Source organism: Schistocerca gregaria, chromosome 4, assembly GCF_023897955.1.
Source record: "Schistocerca gregaria isolate iqSchGreg1 chromosome 4, iqSchGreg1.2, whole genome shotgun sequence".
Classification (NCBI taxonomy): domain Eukaryota; kingdom Metazoa; phylum Arthropoda; class Insecta; order Orthoptera; family Acrididae; genus Schistocerca; species Schistocerca gregaria.
In genome coordinates, this window is record NC_064923.1 from 686044597 (window position 1) to 686060927 (window position 16331).

Genomic DNA, 16331 nt, shown 5'->3' on the forward strand with positions numbered 1-16331 from the left:
AGTGTGTAGGAAGCGTCAAAGCTTTTGCAAAAGTAATAAGTTTTCTATCAAAAGTAATGAGAAAGCTGTCGTGAAGTATCTTCGCAAACTGGTTGACCCAGAGTGTCGACAGGTGTGTCAGAACAACATAACCGTAAGGGCATTGTGAGACGAGAGTAGCCGCACTCAGCGCAAAACTGCATCGCACTGCAGCAGTGACCGTAGAGGGCGGGTTGACGTCACCACACGAGGATAAGTTTGTTATGATGTGCAACATTACTAGGTGCCACGTTTTAGTGAGACAAACACGCTTCGGACGGTGTATAAATACACTGCTGAAAAAAATACACTCCTGGAAATTGAAATAAGAACACCGTGAATTCATTGTCCCAGGAAGGGGAAACTTTATTGACACATTCCTGGGGTCAGATACATCACATGATCACACTGACAGAACCACAGGCACATAGACGCAGGCAACGGAGCATGCACAATGTCGGCACTAGTACAGTGTATATCCACCTTTCGCAGCAATGCAGGCTGCTATTCTCCCATGGAGACGATCGTAGAGATGCTGGATGTAGTCCTGTGAAACGGCTTGCCATGCCATTTCCACCTGGCGCCTCAGTTGGACCAGCGTTCGTGCTGGACGTGCAGACCGCGTGAGACGACGCTTCATCCAGTCCCAAACATGCTCAATGGGGGACAGATCCGGAGATCTTGCTGGCCAGGGTAGTTGACTTACACCTTCTAGAGCACGTTGGGTGGCACGGGATATATGCGGACGTGCATTGTCCTGTTGGAACTGCAAGTTCCCTTGCCGGTCTAGGAATGGTAGAACGATGGGTCCGATGACGGTTTGGATGTACCGTGCACTATTCAGTGTCTCCTCGACGATCACCAGAGGTGTACGGCCAGTGTAGAAGATCGCTCCCCACACCATGATGCCGGGTGTTGGCCCTATGTGCCTCGGTCATATGCAGTCCTGATTGTGGCGCTCACCTGCACGGCGCCAAACACGCATACGACCATCATTGGCACCAAGGCAGAAGCGACTCTCATCGCTGAAGACGACACGTCTCCATTCGTCCCTCCATTCACGCCTGTCGCGAGACCACTGGAGGCGGGCTGCACGATGTTGGGGCGTGAGCGGAAGACGGCCTAACGGTGTGCGGGACCGTAGCCCAGCTTCATGGAGACGGTTGCGAATGGTCCTCGCCGATACCCCCGGAGCAACAGTGTCCCTAATTTGCTGGGAAGTGGCGGTGCGGTCCCCTACGGCACTGCGTAGGATCCTACGGTCTTGGCGTGCATCCGTGCGTCGCTGCGGTCCGGTCCCAGGTCGAAAGGCACGAGCACCTTCCGCCGACCACTGGCGACAACATCGATGTACTGTGGAGACCTCACGCCCCACGTGTTGAGCAATTCGGCGGTACGTCCACCCGGCCTCCCGCAAGCCCACTATACGCCCTCGCTGGAAGTCCGTCAACTGCACATACGGTTCACGTCCACGCTGTCGCGGCATGCTACCAGTGTTAAAGACTGCGATGGAGCTCCGTATGCCACGGCAAACTGGCTGACACTGACGGCGACGGTGCACAAATGCTGCGCAGCTAGCGCCATTCGACGGCCAACACCGCGGTTCCTGGTGTGTCCGCTGTGCCGTGCGTGTGATCATTGCTTGAACAGCCCTCTCGCAGTGTCCGGAGCAAGTATGGTGGGTCTGACACACCGGTGTCAATGTGTTCTTTTTTCCATTTCCAGGAGTGTAGTACGCTCTTTTAGAGGTTTACAGTTCACTCGAGATTTGTTGCTGCAACAGTGCATGTAGAGTACATGAAATGGTTACATTTACAGATGAATAGGACAAGCGCTTCTGAGGTACCAGGTATCAAGCCATGCTGAAACCCCCATATTAGTAAAAGGTGTAGCCTCCTCGGGCGGCAAATCAGGCGCTAACTCTGGAATCCAGTCGATAGTAGACATGGTGAATACTGTCCTGGGGTACGCTATTCCATGCCTGCTCGACCTGCTAACGTAGTTCTGTGAGACTTGTTCCCTGAATAGTGGCACGAGCCACTTACCCTCCCATCACACCACACAAGAGTTCGATTGGAGGCAAGTCCGAAGATCAAGGTGGACAGGGAAGTTGCTGCACGTCTTGCAAAGCACGTTGGGTTTAACAGGCAGTGTGGGGGTGTTCTGTTGGAACATCACCTTCCTGTTGCGAGAACGGCAAAATAACGGGTCTAATAACATTCAGCAGCTAATGAGTACTGGTTAGCGTCCCCTCCAGAAGCACAAGAGGTGAACGACAGTTGTTACTTATCGGATCCCAGACCGTAAGGCCTGGGGTAGGGCCAGCGTGTATTCACCGAATGCACTCTATGAAATAGCACTCAACAGATCTACGTCGTATGCGAAAATGACCATCGCTCGCGTGCAGGCAAAATCTGAATCCATCGCTGAAGACCAAGGAGCGCCACACCATCTTCCAAGCGGTCCCGTGATGGCCCCAATCGAGTCGATCACGTCGATGCTGTGACGTGAGTGGAAGACGGGCTAGAGCTGTGCAGGCCCGTAGTCTGACTGCAAATAACCTTTTGCAACAGTTCATGCTGACACGCCTGAGTTCACAAACCCTTTCGGTAGCGTTTCCGCTTCCCGCCCCCGGGTTCCCGGGTTCGATTCCCGGTGGGGTCAGGGATTTTCTCTGCCTGGTGATGACTGGGTGTTGTGTGCTCTCCTTAGGTTAGTTAGGTTTAAGTAGTTCTAAGTTCTAGGGGACTGATGACCATAGATGTTAAGTCCCATAGTGCTCAGAGCCATTTGAACAATCCCTCTTATCTGTCTGTGGTTGCTGTGCGATCTGTTACAACGATCCTGCATAGACTTCCAGAACCCCGTCTACAGGTGCGATAATGATCACGTGACCTCTGATACCAGCATCTTTGACAATTGACGCAGCACGTCTAACTTGTGTGTCATTTCTTCGAAAGGACCATTCTACCACTAGGAAGGCCAGAATTTTACCTGTTTCAAAAACCTTCAGTTGGCTGTATGAAGCCCTGATTGCTTTACATGTCTGCACCACAATGGCTGCGAGCATTCCGTATTAAAGGCTAGACACAGATGGCGCTCTTGTAGCTATGACACTACGCTTTCGCTGGCAGACAACGTTGAGACCATCGTCAGTGCATCCGTTATCCCTGAGATGATACATCCCATCATCGGATCAAAACTGAAGTCGTCTTACCAGGTGTACTAATTTTTTTCCAGCAATGTATGCTTGAATTTTAAGATAGAGGCACTCGTTGCTGCAGTCCAGCAGGACGACCAAGCCGCTACAGTCATGCCGGAGAGCGAGACAACTGGGCGTAATCAGCGGTAGCCACGGCTTTGAAATCCAGTTGCTGCTGCTGATACCAGCACGAAGTTCCTTACAGGACTAGGTACCACAGCGCTGCACCAGCTGTCCTCACCTGTGGTAGCCACCTCCTGCCATTAGGTGCGTTGAATCCCACACACAGCTGTCTCCACACACATCGCCATGGTGGTTGCGTGCGGAGCAGAGGGACCGTCCCAGGAGCCTTCACCGACGCAGCAGTAGCGCACTGCTGTCTTCATGACGGTGGTCTAGAAAGGCTAAAGACTGTCAGCACTGCAGGGCATTCTCTCATCAGGGCAGAAGCCGCCACCCATATGTCAACACCGGCCAATGTCAAGCGAGTGAGGCACAGTCTGTCTCTCCAAGCCACCACCAAGTATGTACCGAGTGAGCCGTGGCGCGGCCGGCGCCAGTGTTCTCGCACTTAGAATGGCATCGCTGCCATCGATTATAGGGTCACCATCTTTGCCTTCCGCGATTGAGGCCAGTGGTCGTGTGGTTAATGGAGAGACAACAGAGACAGGGGAGTGGATATTCGCAGGGTTGGAGGTGGCTTGTTGATGTTTACCGTGAGGCCAGGGTCAGCGAGAGATCCCGGCAGTGACTTGATCCGATCTCTGGTTTGGTATCGCGGAGATGCACTGTTGTGTTTTGGGGTTTTTCTGCTGCGAGGGCATGTATAGGTTCTTGTTGCTGGCCATTGGAATTGAGATGTCTATGGCGTGACGGAGGAACTGTGAGATGCACGCCGCTGTTGCATGTGAAAACGCTTCGTCTGCCTTGTGTCTGTGAAGGAAATCAAGTGACGTAAATAGCTGACACCACGGCGACGTCTTGCTCTCACGTGTTGTTGAATATATTTCGAAATTACTGAATGGTAAAGATATCCCACGTGTAAAGCCATACTAAGGTACTGTTTTATTCTGCTTAAATCTGTGTCATTTATATGTGCATTTATATATCCTTCTGTAGTTGCAGAAGTTATAGAAGTGAGTAAACAGAGAGCTATGTGGAAACGGATGTAAAGCTAAAAACCCTTCCAATAAGTGAATACACTAGAACTCTGTATTACTAAAGGTGCCTTTCGATACCGGCACCTACCTTAGGTAATAAGTGTTATTCGATGGTTGTCATGGTACTGTAAGTAATTATTATACACAAAATTGCTTATTCTGATTATACTAAATTGGAGATGTAAGGTTGGTTGTGTGCCGCTGTAAATTACTATTGTCTCCTCTGTGTGGCAGCCAAGCATTGTCAGTGGCTTCAATCATTATTCCTGTCATATTTCGAGTTATGTATTCGCGGGTTTGCTTAAGCTGACACTGTTGAGTTGTAAGACCGATAAAAAGGCAAGTCAAACTGAGTATTCTATGAGCTCAAGACGATATTCTATTACGCGATACCTTAGTTTGTTATAGGTTAGAAGTATTTTACGTGTTATTAATATTCTGCTGTTTGCTTTGCCTAAAGAGGAGCTAGTTCGGTGAAGTTGTTGTTTATATTTTATTAGTGTTTTACGCGTTGTGTCTTTTCATGGTAATTGTTTTTTAGAAGCTACAAATGACTCTGTGTATGTTGCTGGTAGCTGAAACTGACGAGTTCATGAGGGTCGCGTCCTGACGGGGTTGATAGTGGCCCTTTCTACTACGGCACATCCGGCTATCCTCCTTCAGTACATTTGTCTCGCTTCTATCGTTACTACGTTTGTCGAGTGGAATTAGGGCTTACTGTAACCACCTTATATGTTGAAGATAGATATCTTCCTTGCCAGGGCGCGAACCTTCGTGGATATAGTCGTATTCTCATCTGTAAAGATTGATAGTGTTATTCATGTGTTCTCGTCACATGTATGATTATTTGTCTTATTATATTTAATGTCAGTAAAATGTAACTGTTAGCGATGTCCAAATTGGGACTTTATATTCTTCTCTTGTGGAAACAAATTTAAGTGATTTAATTCCTTTTTTAAGTAGCCTTTAGATGCGTACATTTTGACTCCATGTTTGGTGTTTTTATGTCTTCCACGTTAATTAAATTACATTGAAGGTAAATTTGGCAACGTAGGGTTTCATGTATTTATTAGTTGCTAAGTGGATCCTAAGTTAAGTGCAGGAACCCTACCACCGAGCTGAATGAAAGCTTTCTTTACTTTAACTGTGTTCCCTCCGGGACCTCCAGTCTGTCAACAAACCACAAAACGCCTCAGTGATTGCAACTGCACTCGTCAGAACAAAGTCGTACTGAAACAGAGCATTAAAATAATTATGTAATTACACAAAGCATTCAGCAGGGAATTATGTTCCAGGTCACCAATGACCATGCGTCAGTGCTTCTTCTGAATATGTGTTTGTAAGGTCATTTAATGAGCATGACACACAAGTGGCCACAGCATCAATGATATTTTTGTCGGCTAGCAAAGCGTTAAACATCATAAATGGTGGAGTTTGCCACTAGTTTAATTTCACGGCTGGATGCCTAAGGTAGAGCAAGGTAGCTAATTTGAATGCATGTGATACTACATCATGTGCGGAATATAGCACCAAGAAAGCCAATTACAGAGAAAAATTTCGTAGTAGATTTTATGTGAATTTGAATATTTTGTCTCCATGGATCAAAACGTATGAGAGAATGGGTCGTTGATTCCCAGTAAGCACGTCAGATTTCTGAACAAAGGGCACACAGTAGAATTTGAGATGCTTTTGGATCGTATGATGCAACCATCATTACGTTCACCAATTAGTTTCGTTGAAATTACTTTTCGAAGGAAACGTGTGAAAAATACTGTTTGAACTATAACGAACTTGCAGACCAACGCTGGATTAAACATCTGCCAGAAACTATAGTTCACAAGTGAGGTCTTTTCCAGGCTTGGCTATGTTTGAACCGAATCAGTAGTTTTCTCATGAGCAGTCAACTCTATTCCCCTAGCCACCAACATATGCCCTCTTTCATGTTATAACCTTTAATAAATAGGGTCACCTTATCTCCTGCTGCCCCTACTAGCAGGCCACAGTTGATAATCGCTTTACCTCTCTCTGCCCGTCCATATGCGAGCGTGCGTTAGCTCACTTCGTTCATTCCTTAACCGGAATGAGCTGTTCCTGGTAAACCGTTCGAACTGTCTCAGTCCGGAACCGCGCGACTGCTACGGTCGCAGGTTCGAATCCTGCCTCGGGCATGGATGTGTGTGATGTCCTTAGGTTAGTTAGGTTTAAGTAGTTCTAAGTTCTAGGTGACTGATGACCACAGATGTTAAGTCCCATAGTGCTCAGAGCCATTTGAACCATTTTTTGAACTGTCTCTCTCTCTCTGTAGAGCCACATACTAAGGGAGGTATGAAAATCGTGCCACGGAGAGACTATCTTTACCTTCGAATTCTAGGAGCATGTCACCCGTACAAGAGTTTACAGTTAGAGAAAATTGATTACACTTTATCAGCGTACACTAGGCGCTAACTGACCAAATTCCCAATAGCAGTGGCAATTATAAATGTTCGTGCACGTTCAAGGACAATACGCCTCTCTCAGAACTCTGTCCGCCTTAACTTGTTTTATACATTGCATATGGTTTACCTTATCAAATTCGTTATCTGAATCTGTGTCTGTATTTTCAGTGATTTCCCTAAATCGCTTCAGGCAAATGCCGGGACGGTTCCTTTGAAAGGACACGACGAATTTTCTTCCCCATCCTTCCTTATGCTCCGTCTGTAATGACCTCACTGTCGGCGGGACGTTAAATGTTAATCTTTTTCTCCTCCTTCTCTTCTTCGTCTCATAAGGGCGCAACAAATAACGTTAACAGATGGCCTAATCTTTGGACTACGAAAAAAAAGGATGTCGCTACGTGGGGAGTGTGATTAAAAGAAGTCGTTGATGTGTGAGACGCTATGCTATAGTCGTTCCCGGTCAGTGTCTGGTTGAGTTAATATGTGTGTAGGTAAGTGAAAAATTTTATCACTGTTGTGATGCATGTATTGAGATTCGCGATCTCCGCTTTGCACAGTGGCTCTGAGCTTCAAGTTGTTCCTTTGGTGAGTAAATTTCTATACATAATTAACAATATTAATATACCGACCGCTATTCCCTTATATGAGAATGAGCAAGTAAGCGTACCATCAGCAAATTTCATACTGAGGGTGTCATACACGTCGAATGGTAAGGAAATAATTTGCCTCTCTTCTTTGTAGGTTCGTCAGAAGCTAACACTTTGGTCTTCATGGATGCGTTAGTCCAGTCGACGATGGAATATTGACAAAAAATCGAGTAGTTGCAAATTTTTTACTGTGGCAGGACTGAGGTCCATGAACAGAGCACGTGGTGGGAGAGGGGGCTTTCAAGCGCTAGCTTTTATGTTTTTTCTTGAGAACCTTAAAATCCGCTTCTTCAAGCGAAATGTAGCCCAGTACAAAATTAAAATGCATTAAATTTCTCACATAAATGTCCTATCGAGTTTCTGGTTCAAATGGCTCTGAGCACTACGGGACTTGACATCTGAGGTCATCAGTCCCCTACGTAAACCTAACCAACCTAAGGACATCACACACGTCCATGCCCGAGGCAGGATGCGAACCTGCGACCGTAGCGGTCGCGCGCTTCCAGACTGAAGTTCCTAGAACCGCTCGGCCACACCGTCCGGCTATGGAGTTATTCTCTATGACTAACAGTTACCATGTTGCAGGAGGTAGAGAAATCGCAGATTATTAACAGTGCCATTTAAATGGTATAAAATCAACGTTTACTGTTAAATAAAGTGGGTTAAAAACAAAATATTAAGTATGTGTGCAGCTTGTAAGTGCATTAGAGCCGTGTTAATTGATAAATTGTGTTCTGAGGCTGTGAGAGGGTGGTGGGGCTGCGATGGACGGTACAAGTGTGAAGGAGGTAGATGGCCTGATTGTGGTCATGCTCTTCCCTCCTTAACAGGTGTGCAAACTGAAGAGCGAGCAGATGCTTTCACACTCTCTTTACCCCAATACGTCACAAAAAGCAACTAAAAGGTGTTACCCAAAGATATACCGACACCCTACAGCGCGCCTTGTGAACTAGTGCCGACACATTTCAGACACGCCCTGTGAGGTGGTGTTTATTTTCCGCTAAATGTATTAACGCTACATAGAATACAAATGTGTGTCACTAATAACACTAACGCTAGAAACGCATATGAACATAATCTACGTAAATACCTGCAAACTGTTCTAAAATGATTGTGGGGAAATTGATTCTTAGTCATCCTGCAAGGCAGGTTGAAACGTCCCCTTAGAAAAATTTTACAAGACTGTGCTTAAACTGACACACAATATTTTTAAAGCAACGCAAACTGACTTTCAAAAATCCCTACAAAAGAATGGCCCTGACGAACATTAACCTATACGTTTCACAATTCACTTACCTCACAAAAATCTTCGTTACTCGAACTACTGCAATACAGCGAGCGCCACTACTGCCAGCTAAATAAAAGATTCAAACTACGGAAGGCACTAACTACTGATAGGCATAGTTAGCAAATGAAAGATTTTGATAGAGAACAAACAATGTATTTACCTCAATAGTGATCAAAAGTGATAATGTATATACCAATTCATGACATCCAGTCTTACAAATTTCAAAACTCCGCCATCTCTCTCACCACATCCACCACTGCTGGCGGCTCACTTCCAACTGCGCTGTTAACATCCAGCTGCCCAACACTACAATGGCAGACAACAATGCAAACGAGCCACAGACTGCACACAGCACAGCCAGTGATTTTTATACAGAGCGCTGCGTGGCGTTGCCAATAAAAAAAATAAACAGCCTACTTACAAGGTGTAGCGTTCTTCTGGGACAGGTACCTTCACCCACCAAGAGCGCTGGTCATTTTCCATTTCCCATACAGGGGCGACAAGTCGTGGTATGGAAGCAATGAAGTCTTGGCAGGTCGCTGGAGTGAGTTGGCACCACATCTGCACACACACAGGTCACCTGATTCCCGTAAATTCTGGAGAGGGTGGCGATGAGCTCAGTCACAACGTTCAATCACATTCCAGATGTATTCGATTGGGTTCAGATCTGGCGACATCTGACACATCATTTGGAACTTGCCATTGTTTTACCCGAACCACTCCATCAGTCTCCTGGTCTTGTGACATGGCGCATTATCTTGCTGAAAAATGCCACTGCCGTCGGGAAACGTGATCGTCATGAAGGGATGTACGTGGTCTGCAACCAGTGTACGATACTCTTTGGCCGTTGTGGTGCCTTGCACGAGCTCCGCTTGACCCATGGATACCCATGTGAATGTTCCCCAGTGCACAATGCCGCCACCGCCATCTTGTCTCCAAAGCGCAGTACAAGTGTCAAGGAGCTGTTTCCCTGGAAGTCGATGGATTCACGCCCTCGCATCGGCGTGATGACGAAGATGCCGGGGTTCATCAGACCATGCAACGCTCTGCCACTGTGCCAATGTCCATTGCCGATAGTCAAGTGTCCATTTCAGTCAGAGCTGAGGATGGCGTGCTGTTGACATTGCAAGTGCATGGGTTCTCGGCTATGGAGGCCCATCGTTCGGAGTGTTCGGTGCACTGTGTGTTCAGACACAAGGGAGCTATTTTGTGAACCCACGTAAGAGGACTGGACAGGAAAGTCTAAGGACGTACAGTCTGTCTGCAAAATAAAAAGCGAGCAGCACTCGTCGTGGGGGGAGTTGACTTTCCCGGAAAAATGCGACAGCTGCCCCATAAGATAACTAATAATCAATTTCCTCTCTGGCAGTGTAGAATTGTCCAGAGGCTTACGTATATTCTGTCCATATGCGTCTCATGCGTTAGTACTATTACTAAGTCTTATCTTTATTCCATTTAGTGTCAATAAACTTCATGGAAAATAATCCAACCCCCTCCTACGCACGTCAGCAGCGAGCATCGACACGAATTCGTAACGTGCGCTGCGGAGGGTTGGTATGACTTTATGAATCGTTCAGTATTTGCTTCTTTCAACGTAGTGGGCTAGATCGAGTGGGGAATCGCCCGATCGCTCTACAGTTTGCTGACCTATGAAGGAGGTAAGTGCACGATCACAATCTGGCGACCTATCTCCTTGTGTTTCTAACCTCAACTCCAGTCCTCACCACCACGTTACACCCCCAGAACACAACTTATCCACTAATTTGGCTCTGCTAAACTTAGACGTTCTACACACATATAATATTCTTATTAATTAACTCCATTTAATAGTATAATGTTAAGTCTTCAAAAACCGCGTGACTGCTACGGTTGCAGGTTCGAATCCTGCCTCGGGCATGGATGTGTGTGGTGTCTTTAGGTTAGTTAGGTTTAAGTAGTACTAAGTTCTAGGCGACTGATGACCACAGATGTTAAGTCCCATAGTGCTCAGAGCGATTTGAACCATTTTTTTAAGTCTTCAAAATACTTTTTTTTGTTATCAACGATATTTCAATCCCCTGCAACGTGGAAACTATTAGTCCTTCAGAAAAATGAATGAAAGTATAATTTTGTACAGGGATAAATTTTTGCTCGAAGCTGTGGTTTTATTCAAGTTTGTAACACCCTAGTTAAGATACCAATTTTTTTCTTATTAATTATGCTTTGTATAAAGTATGTTTTATTTGATATGTAAAGATGTAGAAAAATGTATAATATGTTTTCTCTTCGCCGTTAAAAGACACTTTGGCTCATTTGGAGGAGGATGACTTTAATAACATGTATTTTTTGTTGTTGAATTGCTAATATGTGAAAATGAAAGGATTTTTTAAAAGATATAAATGCTGACTCACCCCTAAGACTTTTGAACTGTATAAATAAAAACTTGGTGTGCTTCCCATCTGAAACGAAAGTGAGTTAGCGAGCGCAAAATGTGGTGGTGCAAGGGAAAAGGTGGAACAACAGACAGTCGGAGAGTAGCAACAGGACAGTCGGCAACTAGTAACTGGTAAGTGCACAGTATAGGTGCCAAGTGAAACTATCAGGACTTGGAGTTATTATGAAAATGCCTCGGGTGGATAAATGGCTCTAAAATACTGGTCTGTATCTTGAAAATACCGTAAAAGTTGATGATCATATCCAAGGAGGAGAAGTCAGCTCTTTGTGAAGTGTATGGATCAGCACATTTAATAAAGTACGTGCAGATATAAGGTAACTCATGTTAAATTTGTTTACCAACCTTGATTTGTTTCCTTTCATGATAACTCTCAGGATCCATCCCTCTTAAACAGTGATTCCCGACTACCCTGATTGTGACAACTGGTGAAAAATCAAGTGTTTAACTACTTTTGCTTAAACCTGAGTGCTAAAATGTCACCTAGTAATACTGTGGATTTTATAGAAGTTGAGGGAGGAAGTAAATGTTGCTCTTATGAAAGATTCCCCAGTAATTGAATTGCTTGCTGATAACAAATAGGCCACACGATTTTGAGGTTAGTCAGAAGTAAATGATCTTAAAACTATATTTGAAAATCCTGTTAAAAAGATCTTCTGCATTGACTGTCAAAAATTCATACAAGGTGAATGAAAGTTGTGAAAGATTCCAAAGTTTGCTTTCGTTAGTTTGTTCAAAAAATTGTGTTTAGATTGTTTTATGGAGATGGTCAAGAAAAAGGGTCCCCCATTTTAAGTTACTCAAAATGAATAAATTTGCTTGATTAATATATATACTAAATGCATTTGAAGTTAATGCTGAGTTTTGTGCACATTGTGTGATGAAAAGTGTAATTTCAGCTTGTGAGCTCCCATTTACTGTTTTTCTTACTGAAGGTAAAGTTAGAAAGTATCTGATGAAATAGGACTAGGTCCCTGTCCATTTTTAGAGTAACATTGATTTCCACTTTTATTGTTGATAAAATAACTTATGCCAGGTAAAGTATTTCTTGTTGATGAGTGCTAAAGTGTCAGTTGTGTTTGTGAGAACTTGCGTTTACTATTGAAACTAGTTATATCCACTATACTACTTGTCTGCTTGTAAAGGGGTCCGTTGCACTTCTGTGAGAAAAATATATAGGTTGCGTTTTTTCATCAAAACTGTTCACTGTTTATTCAAAAGAAATGTTTCACATTTCTGTGCCTAATTAGACTGGCGACCGCATTCTATTTCAAAAATGGTTCAAATGGCTCTGAGCACTATGGGACTTAACATCTGAGGTCATCAGTCCCCTAGAGCGTAGAAGCACTTAAACCTAACTAACCTAAGGACATCACACACATCCATACCCGAGGCAGGATTCGAACCTGCAACAGTAGCGGTCGCGCGGTTCCAGACTGTAGTGCCTAGAACCGCTCGGCCACCCCGGCCGGCATTCTATTTCAGTTGAGTAAATGTGATTAGCTAAAATATTTTCTAAAGTGGATCTGTCACTTTCTGTGTTCTCAAGTAACAATGGTATTAAGTTCGATAAAACAAAACCATAAGGTATTATGCGGTCACTTTTCTAAATTCCTCTTAGAGGGTAACATTTAGTGCACGTTTAGGCCATATTTGTCAAATTTACTACAGCAGTAGAGCTATACGTGGCTGCCTTGTGACAAAAAATAAACCTTGTCGTCACTAGGTAAATGGTATGCCAGTATAACGAGCGGGGCAGTAGTGTTATAAGTTGTTCAAGAAAATCGTAAGAAAGTGACCTTTGAATGCCCTAACCCGCACTTCCCCCCCCCCCCCCCCCCCCCCTCGCGCCTCACGCTCACATCCCAGCGGTGGGATTTTTTTGTATGTTGTTCATGACCCTGCTCCCTACCAATGTACAAGAATCTGCGACTACGCGATTGTTTTCCCTATCCGACCTAAAAGGTCTTCATTCACTGGGTTATGCTAAAGACAAATGGAGTGCACCTACAGAAGTGTCTCCTGTTTCTTGTAAATATTCATGATCCCTGTTTGTAATAAAGCGTTTTTTCTGTGTGTTAATGTATCATTTCGGTTCCATAAACGAGATCACTCTACACCTCCGCATCTGTGTTTGTTTCCCAGTCGATTTATCGTCCGCGAATTTATTCATCTCTTTGCTCGCAGGGCCACTGGAAACGAGCTGACGATGCAAATGACGCAGAGCAGAACACGCGCAGGTATCGAACGAAACCGCTGGCGGATGCGTTGTGCTGCACCGCGCCGCATACAGATGAACGGCGGGCAGTGTTTGAGCCGGCGTGGCGCGGACCACTTGGCCGGATGTTCATTCATATGCATATGATCGGGCCTGGCGGTTCCCTGGTCCGGCCCCAGGCTTCCATCCAACCCTGAGCGACAGCTGATCGCTTCATTAGCCGGTCTCTTGCATAAGAGCACGCTCGTTTCTTTATCCTGCTTCTCCCATTATGCTGGACAGTTTCAACACCAACTTGCTCATCCTGAGCGACTTATTATTCCTCGAGATGAATTATCGAGGTATTATTTCTTCAATTTTGATTGATCCGCATTTACACTTTTAGGTCTTCTCTGTATTTTCAGATATTCGAGCAACTGTCTATGAACTACTATCCCCAAAGATGACTCCAGGAACCACTGTACAAATAATCTTAACTGGAGCATTCAGCTTTCCTCTTTGGTGCTGCATGGTTGTTGTGTCCCAATTCATTTCTGACGTGATCTCAGAATGATATTTCAACATCTGTCGGAACAGAACGTTTCAGCTGGTCGTATTTGAACTGCCATTATGTTTCAGAATCTCCGGATTGTGCAGCTTAATTTCCACTGACACGGTTCCTGTTAAGACATTTTAGTGAAGGAAAAGGTGTCTCTTGGTCGTTTCCAGCGGAGTTGTACACTGAAACTGCAGCTAGGAATCCCAGATGTTTCAAAAATTTACCTATTTCGAAGTGAAGTTCATATAAATGGACGACAAACACTCAGACCTTGTGCTCCTGTCTCAGCTAGTATTTGGTCTATGCAGATGTGCCCCAATTGCACACCTATGAGCCAAGTTCATCACTGTGTCCGTGGAATCTACCTGGTTCCATTCAACGCTATCAAAATATTTAGAATCATCTTCATCACTCCTGACGAGATTTATCTCTTGAGACCCCAGGTACTCATTGATTACTGGTTCTTTGAAGAGTATAGAGATTAGATTAAGTTAGATTAGATTAATTATTCATTCTACAGACCCACAAAAGAGGGGCTCCTCCTATGTGTAGAACATGTCAGATAAACACATTACAGAAATGTAATTAGAAAAACTTGAGTTTCATTAATTTTTACTGATCCTCAGTCAATAAACTGTAAAATTATGTACATGGATTAAAATTAAACTTCTAATATTTACAGGTTTATTACTTAAATCTGCTTTCATTAAATCCATCATTCACACAGTAGCAAGTTACTAGGCTATTGCAACCAAGTATTGTCAAAAATGAAAGTAAATTATTCATTTCCATGATCCTCAGATAAGAACAGTCAAATGATGTACAAGATTTAAAATTAAACTTCCACTATTTACAGAATTGAGACATACATCTGTTTTCTATACATCCATTATTCACACAGTAGGAAGTTACTTGGTGTTTGCAACCAAGTATTGTCAAAAATTAAAGCATAAAGTATAGACCAATTTTATGTCGAGAATTCTGGAGCGGTGAACTCTTCCTCAACGTCGACAGTCGTTTACATCAATGACAGATTGCTGGGATATGTTTATTCTAGTTGCCGTTTATGCCTTCCTTGCCTCTCGCCTATCATCTCCATGTTTTCGATGTTTCTCTTTGGCGTATCACGGATCCCCACGAACCTAGTCGACTGCACCGATTGTCTGTTACATGCTGTATTCTTTCAGTTTCCAGTATTGATCAAACTTTTCCACTTCCTGGATTCAAGTCCTATTTATATCTTTCAGAGTTACTTGTATGGATCTAATGCACGCAATTTGTTTCCAGAGACAAAGCACACATACGGAAATTTCACCAATATACCGAATTGATGCTAGCTTCTCAGAGCACTCTGCTATAGCCGTTCTATTTCAAGGATTCACTTTTTAGACGCCATTGGTGCTCCAAGTTCTACAAACGCCGTTAGGCCTGGATCACGTAAGGCTTAGCCTATGTGCTGATGCAGATTACCGAAAACCCTTTTCTGTACATGGTCACGTGTTTGAATTGCAGTTGCAATTAAACATCAGTGTTTGCAAATTCAATATGTCGCCGAAGTACGGAAAATGATCTACGTTCGGCACTCTTTGCGACAGCGTCATGCGTTGCATGGGCAATACCAATACGGCAACGCTTGGTATGGATCAATACTTTTTTAAACGGTAAAGGCTTTCATAATATCATACAGCTCAAATAAATTGACCAAAACACCAAAGCACATCAGCATACTGGGATTCAGCAACGCTATTTGATGATAGTTGAATCCTTACCCTTGGTCGTTTTCGACCCAGCAATCTTTCGTCAATCCTGTAGTCTGTCTCTACATCCTTAGATAGCTTTGCTAATCACTACGCCGAGTAATACTGAGAACAAGGTACTGAAGACTAAACATCTCTGCACTTGCGACGACTTCACATGTTTTTCCATTTCTATTTACGGAGATATCAGCGTTCACGTTGACATACAGCAGTCGAAAAACCGCAACGTATGATACTACTTTCGGCAGCCTGTTAGCCCTAGTATCCAGTATTGTCCTCCCATTTCTATTGTACACTCCTGGAAATGGAAAAAAGAACACATTGACACCGGTGTGTCAGACCCACCATACTTGCTCCGGACACTGCGAGAGGGCTGTACAAGCAGTGATCACACGCACGGCACAGCGGACACACCAGGAACCGCGGTGTTGGCCGTCGAATGGCGCTAGCTGCGCAGCATTTATGCACCGTCGCCGTCAGTGTCAGCCAGTTTGCCGTGGCATACGGAGCTCCATCGCAGTCTTTAACACTGGTAGCATGCCGCGACAGCGTGGACGTGAACCGTATGTGCAGTTGACGGACTTCGAGCGAGGGCGTATAGTGGGCTTGCGGGAGGCCGGGTGGACGTACCGCCGAA